Source organism: Papaver somniferum, chromosome 8 (assembly GCF_003573695.1).
Source record: "Papaver somniferum cultivar HN1 chromosome 8, ASM357369v1, whole genome shotgun sequence".
In the NCBI taxonomy this organism is placed as follows: domain Eukaryota; kingdom Viridiplantae; phylum Streptophyta; class Magnoliopsida; order Ranunculales; family Papaveraceae; genus Papaver; species Papaver somniferum.
The window spans coordinates 134,631,173-134,655,311 of NC_039365.1; the positions used below are offsets into that span (position 1 = coordinate 134,631,173).

The 24,139-nt window shown below is 35.4% G+C and overlaps 1 non-coding gene across 1 annotated transcript; it reads right to left on the minus strand.

Annotated features, from left to right (window-relative positions):
- Nucleotides 1-17,946: 17,946 nt before the first annotated feature.
- LOC113307312 lies at nt 17,947-18,031 on the minus strand. The gene has a single exon (XR_003339101.1). It is a non-coding gene; the product is annotated as a small nucleolar RNA R11/Z151 (small nucleolar RNA).
- Nucleotides 18,032-24,139: the final 6,108 nt, after the last annotated feature.

A 24,139-nucleotide genomic window follows, 5' to 3' on the forward strand; every position in this document is an offset into this window, starting at 1 on the left:
CAAGGGGACCAGTGGTCGATAAACGTAACTCTATGTCAACACAACTGGCATATACAAGGGCACCGGTGGTCGACTTTATTTATTTTATTCCGGTTGGTCTGATGGTCTGGCCTCAAACTTTTTTTTTTTCTCTTTTTTTTAGGTATCTCAATCACTCTATTTCACCCTAGCAATGGTAACAACTTGAGTCGTGTGCCCCACCAAATCACTTAAGAAATAAAAACAGAAGGGATTAGGATTCAACGAGTTATGGCGAAACTACCATGTTTTTTTTTTAATTCTAACACTTGAGCTCTGTGCTTTTATGAATAGACTCTTTAGATGTCTCCATCTAATCAAATTGGTTCCTCAACTCCTATAACCAAGATGTTCCCATCCACTTAGATTGGTTAGTGCCAACCTTAGTAAGCATAAATTTCTAGGCTCTGGAGTTTATTTATTGCAACTAAAAGCTAACAAAAAGTTTCTTCCCCACCCCCAAACTTAAATCTAACATTGTTCTCAATGTTTCTAATGAAAGAGCAATACCAAAAAGTAAAGTAACATGAGGAATCAGTAAAGAGAGAAGTCAGAAAGATAGTACCTGGGTGAAGAGAGAAATCAAAAACTAATATACAACATACAATCGCCTCGATGGTCAATCAAGGGTAAACCGGGTCCTCCAGAGGGACCTCCTCAACATCACCTGTAGGAAAGGGCTCTAAAAAGGGTTTGAATATCTGACCGTTAACCTTCGAAGAACTACTACCATCCGGTGTCTCGATCTCAACAGCTCCATGAGGAAAGACAGTGCGAACAATAAAAGGACCCGTCCACCGAGAACGTAACTTCCCAGGGAAAAGATGCAAGCGGGTATCATACAGAAGAACTTTTTGACCTGGAGAAAATGACTTTCTTAAAATATTCTTATTATGCACAAGTTTCATTTTGTTCTTATACTCCTTAGCACTATCGTATGCATCTCTGCGAATCTCTTCCAACTCATTGAGCTGGAGTTTCCTATGGGCTCCTGCCTTGTCTATTGAAAACTTTAGCTGCTTAATAGCCCAATATGCTCTATGTTCTAATTCAACAGGTAAGTGACATGCCTTTCCATACACAAGTCGATAAGGTGACATTCCAATGGTGGTCTTAAATGCAGTACGGTAAGCCCATAAGGCATCAGTAATCCTAGACGACCAGTCTTTCCGATTAGGATTAACTGTTTTCTCTAATATACGCTTTATCTCCCTATTGGAAACCTCTACCTGACCACTACATCAAAAACCATTAGTCTGTGGATGATATGGGGTAGATACCTTATGTGTAATACCATATTTCTTCATCAAAAGCCTAAAAGGTCCATTACAAAAGTGCGACCCTCCATCACTAATTATAGCTCGCGGTGTACCAAAACGTGTAAGTATATTATCTTTCAATAACTCAATCACAACCATATGGTCATTAGTCTTACATGCAACCGCCTCAATCCACTTAGAGACATAGTCTACAACGACAAGGATATATACGTTACCAAAAGAATTAGGATACGGACCCATAAATTCAATACCCCACACATCAAAGACCTCAACAACTAAAATAGGGTTCAAGGGCATCATGTTCCTATGGGAAATGGTTCCTAATTTCTGGCAACGTTCACAAGTAACACAGTAACCGTGGGAGTCTTTAAACAACGAAGGCCGATAGAATCCACACTGCAATATCTTAGCAGCAGTCTTCTTAGCACTAAAGTGACCCCCACAAGCATGAACGTGACAAAAGGAAATAATACTGGACCGGTTACTCTCAGGTATACATCTCCTAATAATCTGTTCGGGACAATACTTAAATAAATAAGGATCATCCCAAAAGAAGGGCTTAACCTCGGCTAAAAACCTAGAACGATCTTGTTTACCCCAATGATGGGGCGTTCGACCAGTAACAAGATAATTCACTATATTCGCATACCAAGGTAATTGGGTAACAAAGAACAGTTGTTCATCAGGAAATTTATCCCTTATAGGAAGGGGATCATCAGGGGAATCAACAACTAGCCTAGACAAGTGGTCTGCTACTACATTTATGTCACCCTTTTTGTCTCTAATGTTTGGAGAAAACTCTTCCAACAAAAGGATCCACCTAATCAATCTAGGTTTTGTATCCTTCTTAGACAGAAGATATTTCATGGCAGCATGATCAGTATATATTACGATCTTAGAACCTAAGATATAGGATCTAAACTTGTCTAAGGCAAACACAATGGATAATATTCCTTCTCCGTAGTGGTATAGTTCAACTGGGCATCATTCAGAGTTTTGCTAGCATAGTAAATCACATGAAGTAACTTATTTTCCCGCTGACCTAGCACAACACCAATAGCATAATCTGAAGCATCACACATGATCTCAAAGGGTAGGTTCCAGTTGGGTGCCTGGACTATGGGGCGGTAGTGAGTAAAGTCTTAAGCTTCTCAAAAGCCTCTAAACAAGCATCATCAAAGACAAACTTAACGTCTTTTGCAAGTACATTGCAAACAGGTCTGGAAATCAAGCTAAAATCCTTAATGAATCGACGATAAAAACCTGCATGCCCTAAGAATGACCTAATATCTCTTACGTTTTTTGGGATCTATAAAGTTTTAATAAGGTCCACTTTGGCTCTATCTACCTCTATACCCTTCGAAGATACGATATGCCCTAGAACAATTCCTGAACGAACCATGAAGTGACATTTCTCCCAATTAAGCACTAAATTCTTTTCCTTACACCTAGTCAAAACTAATGACAAATGATGCAAGCACTCATCGAAAGACGAACCAAACACTGAAAAATCATCCATAAAGACCACTAAGAACCGTTCTACCATGTCAGAAAATATGCTCAACATACAACGCTGAAAGGTCGCAGGGGCATTACATAGCCCGAAAGGCATGCGTTTATACGCAAAGATACCAAAGGGACAGGTAAAAGTGGTTTTCTCTTGGTCTTCTGGGCCAATAACAACCTGATTATAACCGCAATATCCATCTAAAAATCAATAATGGCTACGTCCCGCTAATCTCTCTAGCATTTGGTCGATGAAGGGAAGGGGAAAGTGGTCCTTCCTAGTGACCTTGTTCAATTTCCTATAGTCAATACAGACACGCCAACCCGTGGTCACCCGGGTTGGGATTAACTCATTGTTATCATTCTGGACTACAGTAATACCGGATTTCTTGGGAACAACCTGAACGGGGCTGACCCACTTACTGTCTGAAATGGGGTAGATAATGCCTGCATATAACAGTTAAGAACCTCGATTCGAACTACTTCTTTCATATTAGGGTTCAGTCGACATTGCATCTCCCTAGAAGGTTTGGTGTCACTTTCTAAATAGATATGATGCCTACTTTCCTGATCACTATCCAAGTCGGATGCTATAATCACAGGTAAAGTTTCAGATGGGCCTAAAAACACATACTTCAGGGAATATGGTAATGGTTTAAGGTCCAACTTAGGAGGATTTTCTAACGAAGGAACTGGGGTAGACTTATAAACGGGTAGAGGTTCGAACCTAGGTTTCCAGCCATTACTAGTGTCTATCAAAGGGGTTGAATCTAACAAAGCATTTACCTCATTAATCACATCGTCATCATCAAAATCAATCCCAAAGTGGGCTAGGCATTTCTCTAATGGATCTTCTAACAAAGTGTTTGGTAATGTCTCCTCGACTAATGTTCCTATCATGTTCACCTATTCTATGCTTGAATTATATAGTTCAGAGGGTAGCTTACTAATATTAAAAATGTTCATCTCAATAGTCATATTACCAAAAGACAAATTCATAATACCATTCCGACAATTAATGATCGCATTGGATGTAGCTAAAAACAGGCGACCTAAAATCACTGGTATTTGGTTCTGTGGGTCAGGGACAGGTTGGGTATCTAGGATAACAAAATCCACTGGATAAATAAACTTGTCGACCTCAATAAGAACATCCTCGATCACACCACGAGGAATTTTAACGGACCTATCAGCTAACTGAAGTGTCATCTGGGTAGGTTTCATCTCACCAAGTCATAGCTTAAGGTACACATGGTATGGCAGTAAGTTCACACTGGCTCCTAAGTCAAGCAAAGCTTTCTCGACACGGTATTTACCTATTGTGAAAGAAATAGTAGGGGAACCTGGGTCTTTATACTTAGGAGTAGCGGTATTCTGAATAATATAACTCACATGACTAGCTAGGAAGGCTTTCTTCTGGACACTAAGTTTTCTCTTTCGCGCACACATATCCTTAAGAAACTTGGCATAAGCGGGAATCTGCTTAATCACATCTAACAATGGGAGGTTGATAGTAACCTGCTTAAAAACTTCCAATATATCATTAAAGTTGGACTCCCTCTTAGTTGGAACTAGCATCTGGGAGAACGGGGCTCTGGGAAAAAATCCGGGCTCAGCAGGACCCTCATTGGTCTCTTTGGAGACTCTATTAGTCTCCTCAATTTCTGGCTCAGAAGGGTGAACTACAGCATGTTCACTATCAGGCATTGCAACCTTATTGTCAACTTTCTTTCCACTCCTAAGGGTTGTTATAGAATTCACATGATTGTACGATTTCTCTCCTTTAGGGTTAGGATCAGTTTGACTAGGGAATCTTCCATCTTCTCTTTCACTAAGAAACTTAGATATTTGTCCGACTTGAAGTTCTAAGTTAACAAGAGACTGGGAATTATTCTTAAAATTCTGCCTGGTTTCTTCTTGAAAACCACAGTGGTTCTTTGATAACATCTCATGGTTCTTTGCTAACATAGTAAGGGTTTCTTCTAAGGTGGAGATCTTTTTCTCATTCTGAAACTGGGGTTGACCTGAAGAGTTCTTAGCATAACCAAAACCTGGGGGAGGGTGAGAATTACTAGACTGTCCTTGATTCTGACCCTTAGACCAAGAAAAATTAAGATGGTTTCTCCAACCAGGGTTGTAAGTCTCTGAGTATGGGTCAAACTTCTGACGGTTCTCAAACCTAGCATTGTTAAAAACAGCATGGGCTTGCTCTTCACTAACCTGACCTTCCCAAAACGAGTTATTGGGTTCTACTCCACAACTAGACACTTGAGAGGCTCTAAACCTATCATCAGGTTCAATAAGAGACCTATGTTTAGGATGATTCAATTCCAAAGATTCTAACCTTCTAGACAAAGCAGCAAACTTAGCATCAGACCCGAAGCTTGTATCTACCACATTGGTGCTACTTCTATTGACCAAGAGTCTTTTGGGGGGTTCAACACAAGACTCCCACTGTTGGGATTTTTCAGCGACAACTCCTAAGAAGGTGAAAGCATCATCAGAACTTTTACTAGTGAACTCACCAGTGCACATAGACTCAACCATGGATTTGGTTGAATAGTCTAAACCATCATAAATAATCTCTACGAGTTTCATCTTATCAAATCCATGGTGAGAACACTGGGATAGGAGATCATTGAATCTCTCTAAGAACCTATAAAGAGACTCTCCCTCTTGTTGCACACTAGCACTAATTTTCTTCCTAACAGACGCAGTTTTATGCTTAGGGTAGAATTTCATATAGAAAGCAGCAATAAGTTCCTGCCAGGTCTTGGCTTTATCTCTCAAGGAAAAGGGAAACATCCTAAGTTTCAAGACTTCATCATTAAGGTCTTTTATTCTAATTGTACCACAAATTTCCTCAAAGTCCCTAATATGAAAATAAGGGTTCTCATCATCTTTCCCTAAGAATATAGGGATCATCTGAAGAATGCTAGGTTTTATCTCGAAATTAGCCGTAGTGGCTGGAAATTTAATGCACGAAGCTCGGGTGGACCTAGTTGGGAACATGTAATCTTTCAAAGTTGCCATTGCTGGCACATCTGAAGTACTAGGGGTATTTTCCTCACGAAGAAACAGATTCTCAAAACTGAAGTTTCCAAAAACAGGGCTCTCAAAAGAAGAGTCTTCGAGCTCCCCGCCTTCACAAGAAGAACTACTAGGTTTATCACTAATCAAACGACCTAGAGTGTTTCTTTTCCAAGCCCGCTCTTTAATAACCTTGGGCATACACTAGAAAAACAAAAGAAAAAGAAAGAAATCCTAAAAGGAAGCGAAGTTCTATGCAAACACAAACAAGGCTGACTCCACCAAATCAAACCTAAAGATTTCTAGCAAACAAAAAGCATAATGGGTCCACTTAGATTGTTTCTAGACCAGCTTTTAATCCTTCGAAAGGGAATTCGTTACAATTTAAGCAAACCCCTCTGAAATCAATCCGAGTTTAAGTAAGTTGAATCGAGACGAGGGAAGCTCAATGGAGCTTTGATACCCAAGGCCTCACCGGCGTTACAAGGCGGCGTATTCAACTCACTGAAACCATCATGAACTTTGAAGCATGCTTAAAAGAGTAACCAATATTTTTCGAATGACTTTCCTATTAAGCTCATTACCCTATAGGTCTCGTTCTAGTCAAATTTTAGGTTTAGGTTCGCATTTGGTTTCGTTTTCCTAAGGCGGGCAAGAAGGGAACGGTGATGAAATCCGAACCCTTATCTTGTATGGCCAGTCCTTGCCCTTTACTAGGAAATTAAAACAGCCGTTTTCAAATCCTCAGCATATATGCAAAAGAAGGAATACAGTAACTCGCTGACAGGAGATTCGCGAGTGTTTCGACAAACTTACCTCCCGTACCAGACGGGGGATGAACCGCTGAAGTCGACTCGGGCCACGACTCCTATGTCATGTACGAACCCGAGGGGCCGAGGCGATATCGTAATCGCCGTCCTTCTCTGCAAACAGTTGATATTTAAACTACCCTTCCGTAGGGTTTAAAAAAAATAAAGTCCCAAAGTCCACAGTCCAAATTCCAAAAATAAAGTGCAAAAGAAAAAGATAATCTAAAAGAAATAAATAAAAGAAAATAAAATAAAAAATTGTCTCTCTCTCTCTCTTTTTTTAATTAATATTTATTCTCCTTTTCTTTCGCTCTTTTCGCTTTTCCTTTACTCCAAATCTTTAAGTATTCACCAAAAGCTTTGGCAAATTTTTCTTTTGCTCCAAATTCCAAAATCTGTAAGGAAAAGACAAAACCCCAAAAACGTAAAGAAGAACAAATAAAATAAAAATGAAAAACAAATAAAAACCTTAAAAAAAAAAAATCTAAAAACTCTAGCCTAAAGACAAGTCCACGTCGGCGACGCCAAAAACTGATGATATTTTTTAATGATGTTGTAGTAATAAGTTCGTTGAGACTTGTGAAAGCAAAAGATTTTAGACTTATAAAACTTAAAAATAGAAAACTTATTGCAAAATTGATTTCAAGATATTAAAAGTAACCAAGACACTAGATTCCACTATTACACATGAATGAACGATACCAAATATGTTTCAAAACTCTAACTATCCTTTAAGTCCTTTATTTCTTAATTCACACATAATCAAACATATTCCCAAATATTAATTGTATTCCCTAAGAATAGACTATCAATCAATTAAACAAAGTATAATCTATCAAATTGAATCACAAGTAATTAAGAAAATTATGTGAACATTTAGAACTCCGTAAAAGCGGTGATTGAATGAATTATAAATTGTAAATTAGAGAAAATAAAATTGTTACCAATCATTCATGCATAGATAGCTTCATCCATTGCCTTGGTTGCGCGAGAATTAGCTCATCATCATGGAAACATGCTCAAAATTCATTTTTATTGCTCAAAGGGTGTTTACAAAGATGAAATGGGAGAAACAATGATAAAATAGTGATTTTCTTTTCTCTCCCAAAAACCCTCCCCAAATGTGCTCTCTAGCTCTCTATTTATACACACAAATACACATCACTCAAATATATTCTTCCATAACTCCAAAATCTTATTCTTTTTAATTAAAAATATCTTCAGAATTTTTCCTTCTCTTTATTCTATATATTTTTTTACTAAACCCATATCTTCTTTAATTCGCAGAATAAAATCCAAGATAAAATCTTCTAAGGATATCTTTCTTGTTTAATACAAGATAACTTCCTTTTTCTTCAAAACTTCATGTTCGTAAGGCAAGAAGATATTCTTATCTTAAAGATAATAAATCCTTTACCGTTGAAACCAAATTTCCCGCCAATTTTTTCTTTTCAAATCTAGGAAGAAGATGGAGCCCCCTTAACCAGTAATGGGGTGCGATTAGCAGTTGGTTCCCTGGAGTGCCCCTTATCATTTAGGTGCCCCTTATCCACAACTGAGAGTCCGAATGACATGTGTCCTCCGGGTGCCTATACCAACTTTTCAAGCCGAATTTTCCAAAAATGTTTATTTTCCAAAAATACCTACAAACACATAAAACACCATAATAAGTAGAAAATCGAGTACCAACAATACTGAAAATTGAGGACAATTTGGTCATAAAAATGTGTCTATCAGTCTCTCTTCCTCATATGAACATATTTTATATATTTTTTCTTTTTTTTTTTGGTGTTTTCTATTATTAAATCTAAAAATCAATCTTTACAAGTTCGAGCAACGAAACCTTTTTCTTACCACTGTACAAATATCATTAATTTTTGGTGTCGCCGACGCAGACTTGTCTTTAGGTTTAGAGTTTTTAATTATTTTTTTGTTTGTTATATTTTACGTTTCTTTGGGTAGAGATTTTTTCTACAGGTTTGGATTTTGGACCGAAAAAAAATAGAGCCGAAGATTTTGGTGACTAAAGACTTGGAGATTCAATGCTAAAAGAACGAAAAAAAGACAAAGAATTTTTTAGCTTTAATTAGATTTTATTTTTAGATTTTATTAGATTTTATTTTTAGAAATTGTAGTAGGGAATCTTTTATTTTTGTAGTTTTATTTTTCTTCTGGACACTTTCTTTTTGTACATTGGACATTTGGTCATTATTTTATTTTTTAAACCCTATGGAAGAGTAATTAATTATTAAACTGCACAGGGAAGGACGACAGTTACGATACTGTCCTGGCCCCTCGGGTTGGTACACCGACATAGGAGTCGGTGGCTCCAGTCGACTTCAACGGTTAATCTCCTATCTGGAATGGGAGGTAAGTCTTTCTAAACACTCGCGAATCCCATGTCAGCAGGTTTACTGGACGCTTTTGTAATGCATATATATTGAGGTCTAACAACAATTTTAGTTTGTAGTAAAGGCGAGGACTATCCAAATTAAGATAAAGACTCGGATTTCATTACCGTTTCCTTCTTGTCCTCCTTAGGAACATATAAACTACGCGAACCTAAGCCTTTAAATTTTTATTAGAACTTGACTTATAGGGTAACGAGATTGTAGGAAAGTCATTCAGAAAGACGTATTGGTTACTCTTTTAGCCTAACTTGAAATTCAGGATGATTATTGTAAGTTGAGCGAGCCTCCTTGTGACCCATGGAAATGTTGCTTGAGGGGCAGGGGTATTCAAGCTCCTTTAAGCTTCTCATGCTTCAATTCAACTTACTTTAATTCATATCATTCTAGAGGGGTAGTTTCCTTTCGGAATAATAGAAGCTGGTCTATAAACAATCTAAGTGGAGTCATCATATTTTTTATTTGCTAGATTCAATGGGCTTGTTTTGGTCGCGTCATCATTGTTTGTGCTTCTGTAGAATTCTCTTGCAGTTAGGACGTCGAACTGGTATTACAATAACCAATACAAAGAATATCCAACTGAGTTTCAAAGTGGACAGTATTCGTATTATGACCATAGTGTGAAAAGTAGTTGGGAACACTAACCTTTTGAAGGTTATGGATCATACGATGGTGAGCCCAATTTCTATCTGCATGCGCACGGGTCATAAATAATGAATATTATAGTACTAGTTCCTCGCCTTTGGACGATTTAATTAAAAAGTTTAAAAACTAGTCCTTACCATGATCCTTATATTCATGTTCCTTCGTCTACAAGAATCATTCAAGTTGTTAACTGAGATGACAAATAGGTTTGTGTTAGAGACGAAAGAAATAATTGCTCGAAATAATCTTAATTTCCAATACAGTGTTTCCAATACTACCCTTGAAAATGAGGATAGTTATTTACCTAATCAAGACGACGAGGTTAGAATTGGTAACATTAATTGTTTGGATAAGATTCGACCATCTTCATATTATTAAGATAAGGAGGATAATGATGATGAAGAATTTGAAGTATCTAGGCATAGTGATAAGGAAATTATTACTCCAGTTCAGCTTCATAATGATAATGTTATTTAAAGTTCATATCCAAATAATTTTAATGATTATTCACCTATTCAAAAGGATGAGGATTTTACTAGAAATACCATTGTTTTAAACGATGTAGTTCATGATCCTTTAGCATGCATTGTGTTTGACAATCCATTATTTGATGAATTTTTCAGTGAACCAGAGGAAGTAACTATGATTACCACCTTAGTTGATGAGCCTTTGCTAGAGACTTTCTCTAATAATCCTTTATGTGATTGTCATGATGGTTTAGATGATAAGGTTTATCCTGAGAATACTGTTTTTGAGTTTAACGATTTATAAACATTAGTCTTAAAAGAAGATAGACTCATAGAGATGAGTGATGATGCACCTGATTATAATTTATAAGAATCAATTGACCATTTTCAGAAAGACGATCTAAAAATTAGGAAAATTGTGACTAGTCCACCTAGAGACACTGAAAACTCTAAGTTTGGGGGTGATTATCATTCTCCTTTTGCCTTACCTTTAAATTTAGAATGATCCTTTACTTGAGGCTTAACATACGTACCCCAACCATGCATCGTACAAGATTATCTTCATACACGTTTTCCCGAACCTAATGATATCCATACAAAAGCTCAGTTGTTAAAAACATATCCTATGGTTGATGTGGTTAACCCAGGCTATGATACCGAGTTTGACTTTGTTTTCCTACCAAAAACTTTTCTTCCAATTGTCGGAACGTATAAATTTCAGATATTAAGTTTTGAGGCTAAGAATGACCACCACTTTCATTATGATCGACTGTGTGAGTCAAATCTGTTTGACTTTGAGGATCCCCAATTATTCAGGTTAGTATTATTTTGTTTTTGATTCAAAAGAAAAATTTATTGATTAAGGAATTAAATTACAAGCTGATATATCTCCCTGCACCCAATTAGTAATGTCAGGTGGGAAAACATATGAGTATTTAAAACTAATGGCATGACTTCTAGCTTTCTTGGATAATAAGTTTGTCACTCAATTCCTTAACTATTAACTGATTGACAAGAAAAAGAGACATGACTCTGTAATAAAAACTTAATGTTTAGAATGATGTTTTGGTTTAACCAGTGAACATAGGAAACTTTCTCATTTATTGACTTAATAAGAACTTCACTATATAATTCAAATATGACTTTCTCAAAAAAATTTGATATTGCCCATTCTACAGTTTCATGCATAGCCATACATTCCAGCTGCTCCACATGTTGGTCTTGTATCATTCCTTCATGGAAGTACATTCCTTTAGCTCCGTAGAAGTTACCTGCAAAATCTATGGTTATTAGTCATATCCCTCCAGTAAAATTTTCTTAAAGGAAAGAAACATCTAAATTTATTTTAATACAGTTTTTGTTTGGAGGCTCCCAGGTTTGAGACTGATCCTTACATTATTAGTAGAGAGATTAGAAGCAACATGTTTACAGTCATCTAATCAAGAAAAAATATTGTTTACAGTGGAGATTCTATTAGGCCTGGTATTTTGGAAGACAACACTGCATCTGTGTTTCCGTATAGAGCATATAATAATCATCTGCAAGAATATCATATGTTCCATATCTGGAGGAGGAATATTGTTATCAATAGTATTTGAAGAGAGCTAACTGAAAACTTGGTTAAAGATATCCCCGTGTAAATTCCTAATGCTGTTGATTTCCATACTGACACTCAGCCATATGGATCTGGCATAAGGGCAATCCAACAGAAGATGGTCAATTGTTTCCAGAGGGGAATTACAAACACTACAATGGATATCAATGCCATTTTATATCTAGCAAGTTTGTCCCTAGTTGGGACAATGTCTTTTAAATATTTCCAAACAAAAAGTTTAACTTTATGTCGAACCTTACATCTCCAAAGAAACTTCCAAACCTCAGTTCCAATCTGATGATTACCCACAGTCTCAGTTGTGTAGCCACTGAGAACTTTATAAGCACTTTTAACTCTGAATATACCTTTTATATCAAATATCTAGTTAAGGGTACCAATGCCATATCTATGAATTATCATAGACATGATCTTATTAGTGGTATTAGTATCAAAAGTGTCTCTTACCAGTTGAGCATTCCAAGTCCTAGTACCTGGTAAAAACAAGTCAAACACAAACACAAGAGTTGAGGATATATTAGCATTAGTTGTCGGGTTAGGAGGGTGATCAATCCCAATAAACCATTTATCTATCAATATTATAATCTTGGAACCACATCTTACAGACCAAAAACTATTCTCTTTAATGTTAGTATTTGTCTACATATCTCCTTCCAAATCCAGGAGCTGTTATCACTTAATTTCTCAAGATGGAGAGGATTGATATCTCTAAAGTATTTAGCTTCCAGGATTTGAGTACAGAGATCATCAGTATTTGAACAAATTTTCCAAGCTATTTTACTAATAAGTCTCTACTAAAAGTATCTAAATTCCTGAAACTTAAACCTCCTAGTTCCTTAGGATTTTAAAGATTTGTCCAAGCTATGAACTTAATGCCTTTTTTGGCCCTATGTCGCCACCAAAAGTTTATAGTAGTTACAGGTATTTTGAAACATCCCATATGATAAATTAGGAGAGAGTTTAAGACATACCTTACTATGGTAGTTCTACCAGATTAGTTGAGAGTGACACTTACCCAATTATTAAGCCTAGCTTCGAAGGATTGAGCTACGGGTTCAAAAGATCTAATTTTAGAATGACCTAAAAGGAGAGGGCACCTAAGTAAGTCTCAGAGTCATCATAATATTCATATTGATTTTATTCTCCAAACATCACAGGTACTTGGGTTCAAATTATTGCTAAGATAAACACAAGACTTACGAAAATTGAGAGTTTGACCAGAAAGATTACCAAACTCCCGTAGAATACTTAGGATGTTATCAATGTTGTTGATATCAGCTTTTGCAAAGATAAGAATATCATCTGCAAATAAAATGAGAATAATGAGAATAGCTCTCCTTGACACTTTGATTCCTGCAATTTTTTTGTTAAGCTCATCATGTTTTAAACTTCTAGAAAGGTATTCCATTGATAGTATAAATAAATAAGGAAACAATGGGTCTCCCTGCCTAATACCTCTAGAAGGTATATATTCTTGGCAGGAGGAACCATTAAGTAAAATACTTATGCTAGTAGTGTAAATGCACTGATGTATCAAATTGCAGAAAGAATCATTAAACCCAAAATGACTAAGCATCTTCAAGATAAAAGATCATTCAATCTTGTCAAAGGCCTTTGAGAGGTCTAATTTCAAGTCCATAGTCCCACTAACACCCTGCTTTTGCTTCATAGTGTGGACAATTTCATGAGCTATGATAATATTATCATGTATGGCTCTACCAGGGAAAAAAACAGCTTGGTGAGGAGAAATAAGCTTTTCAAGGAAAGGTTTAATACTATTAGCTAGGATTTTAGAGACAATTTTGTAAGAGACATTACATAGACTAATTGGTCTAAATTCACTAGATTTCTTAGGATCTTTCACCTTAGGTATCAAGCATATATAGGTCTGATTAAGATGTTTAGGCATGAAACTAGTTTCAAAAATTGTTGGACTATAGCAGTTACGTATTTACCTATAATGGACCACTGTGATTGGTAGAAACCAGCTTGAAAACCATCAGCTTCAAGCAGACATGGATTTAACAACTCTAATAATTTCCTCAATAGAAGGGATTAGAAGCAAACCAATGTTATCAACATCATTAATGACAGGAGAAATAATATTAAAATCACTATCTTGCAGAACATGATTACTAGTACAAGCAATCGTTCTAAAATGGTTTGTGAGAAGCTTACTGACAGTTTCCCTATCTCTGCACCAATTATAATTATTATCAAGCAAAGCATTAATGTTGTTTATATGGAGCCTCGTGTTCACTAAAGAGTGGAAATATATAGTATTATTGTCCATATCACGAATGTGTTTGTCTCTAGATTTTTCCTTGTAGAAACTATATTGGATTTCGTACCAGTTTTCTAAATCATGAGTTAAAGCTTTAACTCTCATGTCTTGATTAACGGAGGATGGTGCTTGTTGAGCAGTTTCTAGCTGTTCCTGCAAATTGAGATATTTTTATTAATGTCTCCAAACTCCATTTTTTTCCAATGAGACAAGGTAGTTCTAGTGTTTTGAAGCTTATATTTGAATTTATGAGAGGGGCTACCTTGCACTGTTATATTTCAAGCTAGTTTCATTTGATCTGAAAAGGTATTACGTTGCATCCAAACGACAAAAAATTTAAAAGGCCTCCACAACTTTCTAGGCAGAGGGTCAGCAACAAGTAAGATAGGGAAATGATGAGATGTAATATGATTTAGATGAAAAACTTTTGCTTGAGAGAAATGCAAGAACCGGTCAGGATTTCCTAAACACATATCCAACCTTGCTTTCCTAGTACCAGTTCCATAACTATTACTGGTCCAAGTGAACTCCTTACCATCATAACCTATATCAACTAGACCTGCATCTCTAACCCTATTTTGAACCCAGGTGTCAGAACTACATCTAATTTTATCTAGATGGAAATTTAAGTCACCTATGACCAACCAAGGTTGGAAGACAACTTCACTGAGATCATACATTGTTTCTTTTTGGGATCAGTGTATGTAGAGCCATACATAAAAGAAAATAAAACTTCAGGTTTACTAGGGTCAAACTTCACAAGGGTATGCATAATGTTATCAGCAGTGCTAGCTATGTCACAAGTTATACCATCCTTCCACATAAAAATAAGGCCACTTGCAAGATCAACTCTTTCAATACAAGAGTAATTATGATAATGTTGTGATTGAGCAATAAAGATCATTATCTGAGTATCAACTTTTGCTTCACATAGAAAAATAAAGTCTGGACTATGAACTTTAATCAGATTTTGGAGTTGCTAAATTGTGAAATTATTAGCAATTCCTTGGACATTCCAAGAGAGGATTTTCATACCTGACTCTAGAAGAAAACTTTTTGGAAAGAGGATGAAAGTTTGATCTAAAACTAAAGAGATATGAAAAGACTGGTAAAATGCAAAATGGAAATATGCTGAGATATCAACTTTTTAAAGTAAGTATTGGAGATTAAAGAGTTTGAAATAACTGAACTAGAGGTTACCTGATCTTCCTTATCAGCGATAGCAACTTGGTAATTATCTCCAGCTGTGACCCTATGAGTATTTTGGATGACTGTGTTGTTATCCATATTGTTATTGTGGGAAGAATCCCTATCCACTATGTATCTCTTTCCAAGCCTGTTGTCCTCTGATTCTTCAGTTAAAGGTTTTTTGAGCAGAAAATCCAAATTTACGACTTCACCATCTTTGGGAGGGAAAAAAACTGTAGTTTTAACAAACTTCTTCCGACTCTTCTTGGATGCAGTAATGACATTGGAAGCAATAGTTGAGATGCTCATTCTAATGTTACTAGCTTTTCCAAAAAAAAATAAGGCTTTTCATGAGCTTTAATTACGAAATTTGCAGCATCCTTACAAACCCCTTTGGAGTGATTAAGCACATAGCATTCAATACAAACGCTACTAGGATGCTTTTCATAGAAAGATTTTTGCCAACGAGTAACTTCAACATTTGTTATAGTCTTTACATCTCTTCTTAATGGCATGGATAAATCAACATTGACGCATACTTTGGCAGGATCACTGCCAATAGGTATTGCATCTTTTGGCTCACTACCTATAAATTTCCCCATAACTTCATCCATCGTAGTTACAGAAGCAACATTCATGTGTTCTGGTAATAGATATTTGAGTTGAATCCAAAACATTTGAAACCCCTAATGATTCTCAGTATAGAACGTATCCAGAATGTGATCATGAATCACCGGTAAATCCTTGTTGATACTCCATGGCCTTTGTTCAATAACTATATTCAAAAGATCTCATTTCCTGAACTTAAAAATCATTAGATTTGGCTCAACTTCTAATATCCTCAAGTCTTCTTCATTCATGAAAGGCCAAGTGTACTTGATGAATTTCTCTACCGTCTGATAAGTCATTATACCTTCAATAATAATTTTTCCTTATTGCCCTTGCTTCGTAGTTTGATCCTTATTCTTCACCATTACTATTTTCATTCTGAAAAATTACCACCTCATTTGAATATCCAAGTTCCAACTTAGCCTTTTTTAATTTGTTAACTAATTCACCAAGATTGCTTGAACTCCCCTCCTCTATGCTACGATATTTTTCGAAGAGATTGAGACTAAGAGTATGGGAATCATTTTTAGGGTTAACCAGGATATTAGAATGACGAGACTTTGAAAATATTTAACTGAAATAACTGAGGATTTTTTGATGATTATTAAGTAAGGGAAGAGATTGAATAAGAATATTGGTTGTTTTGGTAACAATAACAGCTAGCATTTGACCCAGTATAATGGGATTTCCAGTCGGGATTTTTAGGCTAAGGCCCCACCCATGGGTTACCCATAATATGAGGCCCTTAATTAAAAGAAGTTTAAATCTAGGCCCCGAATTATTAAAAGACATTCAAACCCTTACATGTATTGTCAAGCCCCTAATTAAATAAAATTTAAAACTAAGCCCATAATTAAATAAAATGTAAAACTAAGCCCAAAATTATTAAAAATACATATATTAATTTAATATTTATTTACAATAATTTCTTAGCATGTGTAACTAGAAGTTACACACGCATCTGTCTAGTGTAATTGAGAGTTACATATGCATCTATCTAGTGTAATTGAGAGTTACACATGCATCTGATTTGTGTATTCAGCGTCAACTCCAATTCCAGCGAGACTATTACCACATTTAAGCAATTAGCTTTTATTAAGTTATCTGAAACCTGAAATATAACAACAAGCAATCAGTATTTATAAGATTAAAATAAACAGTACATACAACAATGTATATTCAGTTTCACATGCATATGACTAGTGTAGCTAGAATTTATGCTTTTTGACAGTTGGTTTATGGATGATCCATCTTTAACCAACAATCTAATGTTTTTTCCAGCACAAAACAACACGAAAACCAGTAGATAATAACATCAAACTGATTATACTTCAATTGGAGGATAATCTAAGTAAATTATAATGAACAAAACTCATCATATATTAGATTGCAGTACCATTTTGATCTAGCTTGTGATCCATCCAGGGGTAAGCGGTGTCCACGCAATCTTTGTACATCATGAGATTTAGAAGTGCTTTCATCTGATAATCTCAAACATCTCGATCTACTAACAGCTGGACCACCTACACGAAATCATATTCTATCATCTTAAAGAAATTGTTGTTTCAAAGTGGTTCAGTACAGATCAATAATCAAAATATAATGTCACAGTGCACTGTATTAGATGAAGCTACTAAAAAGATCTCTGGTTTTTGTAGACAATATCAATTAATATCATGAAATAAATGTAAAAGAACATTTTGAATGCTAAAGCAGTTAAAAGAAGTAAAAACAGATAAAAAAACCTGGAAAAAGTTCATACACAAGCAAATTGTACTACATGTAATCGGCAGTTACACATGATATATCACAGTTACATATGTCATAGGAATGTGTAATAGGAAGTTACACATGCATACGACATGTGTAAGCCGCAGTTACACATCAATATTATGACTTGTAAACTTGGAACGTATTCTATGTTAGCTATAGAAAATTTCTCATATAGACAAACTCTATTACAAACCACATAAAACAACACAAACAATTGTCAATAAGATATATAGTAAACTTTATTAAAAGCCACTAAATATTTGGGAGGAGATAATATCTAAAGTAACTTAAAGAAATAGTCAATAAGAACATATTTTAGGCTTCTGTGTATGTATATAATATTCATCATTGGTAAATCTCATTGAAATCCGCTAAGATATAGAGTTTTATCATCATTAGCCATTTTAATATATTAATTGACATAGGTGCACACTTATGGGAAATGATGGCAGAGTTAATCCATAATTATAGGTTTAACTAAGGGTTTAGTGCACGCTGGAAGGAAAATACACACTATGAATACTGAAAAGCAAAAAACTGTGAATTCTTATGTATAATGTACCATATCCAGATTGATCGAAAACCCCTCAATCTGGATTTTGTCATTCTTCGTGCATGATATCGAGAGTGAATTTGGGTTGGTTTGCAGTTGATGAATCCATCTTTAACCAACTTCCTAATATGTTTCCCTGCACAAAACAGCACAAAACCAGTAGATTCAACCAAAAATAAGCATAACGTAGATACAAGCCAGTAGATCCACACAGCATGTGCAACTAGCAGTTACACATTTGATTAGCATGTGTAACTTCCAACTACACATATAATTAGCATGTGTGACTAGCAGTTAAACATCCAATTAACATGTGTAACCAGTATCTACACATCCATATAACTTAAAGATATATGACTTAAAGATGAGCAAAAGAAAGAAAAGTTGAGATTAAACCCAGGCAGCAAACAAGTTGTTGTTGTGTAGAACAGGTGCAGGCAAGCTCTTTCAATGACAAAACACATGAAGAATGATAATCACCCCCAAACTTAGAGTTTTCAATCTCTCTATATAGACTAGTCACAATTTCCCTAATTTCTAGATCGCCAGATTCCTGAAAATGATCAATTGCTTCTTCTAGGTTATAATAAGGTGGTGCATCCTCACTCATATTTAAAATCTCTGAAAACCTATTTTCTTTCTCTAATAGGGGTGTATTGGATTAGTAATTATATGGATAAAAATGTATTTTGGTTTTGCCAGAAACTAGAAAAGTCTCGTGGAATATAATAGATTATATAAGATTCTTTTATGGGAAAGTAATGAATATTGTAGATTTCTAATATAAAAATTATTTTGATGGGGATATGAAAAGACGAGGGTACCCAAATACACCACGATCTTTAAAATATCCACCTAGAAGTCCTCTTACCGAAAGTTATTGTCTATGGACAAAGTCGAGACAATACGACAAATCGGTATTCACACTTTGTATGATTGTCTATGGATACGAGATCGATACAATACAACAATCAAGGTATGGTTACTTGATAATAGGTTCGGACTTAACCAAACTCTATAGGATCACTATCAAGTAATACGGAGTTAACGTTTGTGTATTTTACTTTTAATTATAATAAACAATTACAATTGCGAAAATAGAAAAGTAAAAGATACAAGAAGATTTTGTTAACAAGGAAACCGAAAATGCAGAAAAACCCCGGGACCAAGTCCAGAATTAAATACTCTCATAATGAATCCGCTATACAAAATCTAAACCAACTTCGTATAGTTGAGACTAAGCAACTAAACCTAGTTCACTTAGTTTATTCAGTATCCCTGCGCTTCCGACATTCAATAAGTGCATGCACTAGAACAATTTCTTTGGATCGTATTCTAAACAGTAAAGGAACAAAAAATCTGTTTGGTAACAAATCTATTGATTCTTTCCAGATAGAGATATCTCAAGTCATATGCAAAGGCTCTTCCGTTTAAACTAATAAACTCCTTTGCCTGGTTAGATCAATCTATCCAACAATTACCGAAGTAGCAGAATTTATTGCAATCAATGAATATAGAATCCAAAAAAAATTATAAAGCGATGCCGATCTCATGCAACTAATCAATCGAATAAATCTGATTCTAGTTGGATCCCAGCCGATCAAGGTTTGTGCTACACAAAGATATGAGAAACCAATAAGAATTATTTTTCGTCTTCAAATATTGTTTAATCTTCAATTAAACTTGCACAACACCACTTGAATCTCTTGTGATCAATCATGCACGTAACGGAGTTTGTTAACAATGGATTATCACAAGATGTCTTTAGATCTACAAACAGTTCTAAAGATCCCATCGACACTTCGATCTAGTTTGAGTGAATCTTATATCAGAAGAGAAGATTCTCAAGAATAAACAAACTAGGTGCAATCAAAGTTCAATACCTGTTAGTCAATCAAATCAATCGAAAACTAATAAAATGCAGATATCTAGTTTCCCACCAAGTTACTCGTAGAGCTTCTTGATCCCACATAAGTCTTTAAACGAGCGGTGGTAAGAGATTTCGCCTAATTAGGGTACTTTCCTCTCTGGATAGACGGCTCCACAAGAAACAACAAAAAGATGAAGTTTGCCTGGCTCTTAGGATAGTTTGCTAGAAATGCAGACTTAGGTATTTATAGACCAAGGATGTTTGGACACCAAGGAATTTCCAAAACCGAATTATTCTTAAGATATGCAATAAATGCCCAAAATCGGTTTTCATAATTCCTGGAAATGCTCTGTCCAATATTTTCCGAAATCTCTCAATAGAAAATCTCCGATAAGTAAATGCACATTACTAATTTTTATTCTCTAGAGATATGCATTTAATTGCTGGTAATTAAAGCATATAAAACTAACAACCTTAATTAAAAGATTCTTAATTTATTTCGGACCGGGATCTCCTTGAGTAATTAAGGAATATCTTTGAACAATAAAAGATTAGAGTTACTGATCGTGTTCAAAGTATGTTGACATCTTTTCTTTCTAAATCATCTTTCATATTTACAATCTTGGAATCGATTATACCACACTTCCAAACAAGTTTAGAATTGGTTCATCTGTATTCCAAGACAACTATGTGATTGATCAAATACCAAATCACAATCACGTGTTCAATCAGTTCTACCAATCACTGGGATTGGTTATACCTTAATTTGGATTACTTGTGATCAAACACACAAGTTACCAGGACCCTTTACGTCAGTTACCAGGATCGGTTACGTCAATTACCAGGACCGGTTACCATATATTCACGGTATTGCTTGTGATCGGTTACACAAGTCACTAGGATCAGTTACACCAATTACCAGGATCGGTTACACCAATTACCAGGACCGGTTACACCAATTACAAGGATCGATTACATATTGGTTAGAGCATGGCTCGGTTGAACTCACCAAGCGTTGGTATGTCAAGTTTGGTTGTCATATTTTAGTGAACCAAAACTCATTTAAATAGTCGCTTGATTATATGCTAGAGTCAACTACGTATAGGTTAGCTTGAAAGTGTTAGGATATGAGACTTACAAGTATTACGTGAAGACTTGAAGAATGTGAAGAAGTAAGGAGCTACGACGACGACATCATCCTTCCTCTTGAGGTTAGTAATATTTGACTTGAACTATTTCATTCCCTAACGTATCTTTCAAGTCGTGCATATTGAAAACATAACTGCAAAGCTGTGTATGATACTCTAGTTAGACATAGTATTAAGGAATACAATACGAGGTTTATTGCTTAACCATTAAACTTTGTATATAAGACATCGACATAATCGTATGAATGCTATTGTGATTATGTATGGGTATGAGTGAAGATTTCATCATAGGAAACAATGTTTTTACATTCGTTTAAAGGAAGTAGTTCATAAACTTGGTTTGTGAATCGAAAGGGAAATCACTAGGCTTATTGGTATTGTTATTCATTGCAAATCTATTTTGAATTACCAATATGTGTGATTAGTATAACCGCTCATAAACTTGTTTATGTTCCTGGTAAAACTATTCACAAGGTCTGACTTATGTATTGGTAAGACTTTTATTAGTGAAACCGATCTTAAGTAATCACTCAAGATGGTATGATCAATACTTTATATATAGCGCAACTTTTATCTAGCAATTGGGGAACCGATCCTAGTAAAAGGTGCAACAGATTTACAAGAGGGGAATCGATCCTTGTAAGAGGTGCAACACGTTTCTAGTTGATGAGGGAACCGATACTATGAACATGTGCAACAAGTTTTTACTGATGGGGGAACCGATCCCATGGACATGTGTACCAAATACAAGTAGTTACCATAAGTATGTGGGGAACCGATCCTAGTACCTAGTCAACCGAATTTTGGTAACTAGTGTGTGACTGTGCACAATACTCACATGGAGGTAGAACCGAAACTTTCTTTGGTAGAACCGTTAAACCCATGATTGGTGATTTGATATGATAATCAATCACATAGTTCTTTGAAGTCAGATGAACCAATTCTAAACTTGTTTGGAAGTGTGGAAAATCGGTTCCAAGATTGTAAGTATGAAAAGGTACTTGCAAAGTAAAGATGTCGACATACTTTGAACATGTGCAGTAACTCTTATCTTTAATTGTTCAAAGATATTCCTTAATATCTAATGGAGAATCCCGGATCGAAATAAATTGAGAATCTTTTAATTAAGGTTGCTTAGTTTCTATATGCTATTTAATTTCCAGCAACTAAATGCATATCGTTAGAAAATAATACTTAGTAATGTGCATTTACTAATTGTAGATTTTCTAATGAGATTTCGGTTAATACTTGCACAGTGCATTTCCAGGAATTATGAAAACCGATTTTGTGTTTATTGCATATCTTTGAGAATATTCGATTTTGGAAATTCCTTGGTGTCCAAACTTCCTTATCTATGAAATCTAAAGTTTGCATTCATAGAAAACTAATCCCCAGAGCCAGCAAAATGATGTGTTTTCAAAGTTGTTGTTGTAGTATGATTCGTCCAAGACTTGTGAAAGCGGATTTTTAGATTTTTTTTAATAAATAAAAATAGCGAACTAAATTAAAAAGATGTTGTGAAAATTATGGAGAGAATAGGACTAGGATTCCACCATTGGTTGATATTAGTGATTTAATAAAACAAGAATTATGCAACTCAACATTCAGATTGATTCTAATAGTATTGCCTAGACATGTAGATTTCCAAAAGAATAGATGTTAATCCAAGCATAGAATATCAAAACCCTAAAGCAAGCATATTATATCAAGAGAAAATACACCTAACTAATCAAAATCATATAAACAATTTTTAGTTCAATGCAAAAAATCATAATAGAGTTGTTGTAATTAATTAATAAAAATACATCACTTTTACCGAAACAACGACTTCCTCCATATCCCCAAGGATTGGGTTTAGCTCTGCATATTGGAAACACACTCAGAATAATTTTTCATTGCTCAAAAGTGTTTACAAGTGATGAAATGGGAGAAAATAATGATTAAACTGGGTTTGCTCTAAACGATCCCCAAACTCTCCATCTCCTCACTGATACCCAAGACACTCTTATTTATACTGTGAAGCCAATCTTAGGTCGAAAATCATCTCAATTACTCCAAAAGATCTTTGCAGTTAATGAAAGTATTTCACGGGAATATTTCCTCTCCATTTTCACATGTCTTTTGAGTTGTATGGTATATCCAAATCTTCTCATTTAATTGAGCCAAATAATGAAGAGAATATCTTCAATTAATTCCATGAATAATTCCTTCCCTGTTTTCGAAAATATCCAAAAGTATATGATTTCCTTCCATTAAAGACACATACAAAATCTTACTGTCATGGTAAGAAGATAATCATGTCTTAAAGACACAAATATCCCCATAATATCATGACCAGAATCTCACATAGTTGAGATTTCTTTTCCCGCCAAATATCTTTCCCGTGAAGAAGAAGATGGGTGTCCCCTATCCGGTCCTGGGGTGCGAATAGAAGATGCCATGAGGGGTGTCTCTGTTCAGCTGCTTGGGTGCAAATATCCTTTGGGTACCCCTTATCATTTGGACGCCCCTTATCCACAAGTGAGAGTCCGAATAACACGTTCCTTCCGGTGCTTTAGACGACTTTTCGAGCCGATTTTTCCAATAATGTTTATTTCCAAAAATACCTAAAAACACATAAAATACCATAATAAGTACAAAAATCGAGTACCAACAATACATGAAATTAAGGACAACGTAGACACAAAAGTGTGTCTATCAAATACCCCCAAACATATTATTTTCTAGTCCTCGAGCAAATCTAGAAAATAAAAATGACTACACTTAGCACGTGCAGCAAGCCGTTAAACCGCTAGGTGGCCCTAGTGGCGGAGTGTCGTCTCCGGAGGGTTTACCAGAGGTGTACCCACAAAACCTTTACTCCAGACCCTAGCTCTCTACGCAGAACCTTGAAAGGCACTAAAGAATCTCCTTGGTTTGCATACAATCATTGACTATAG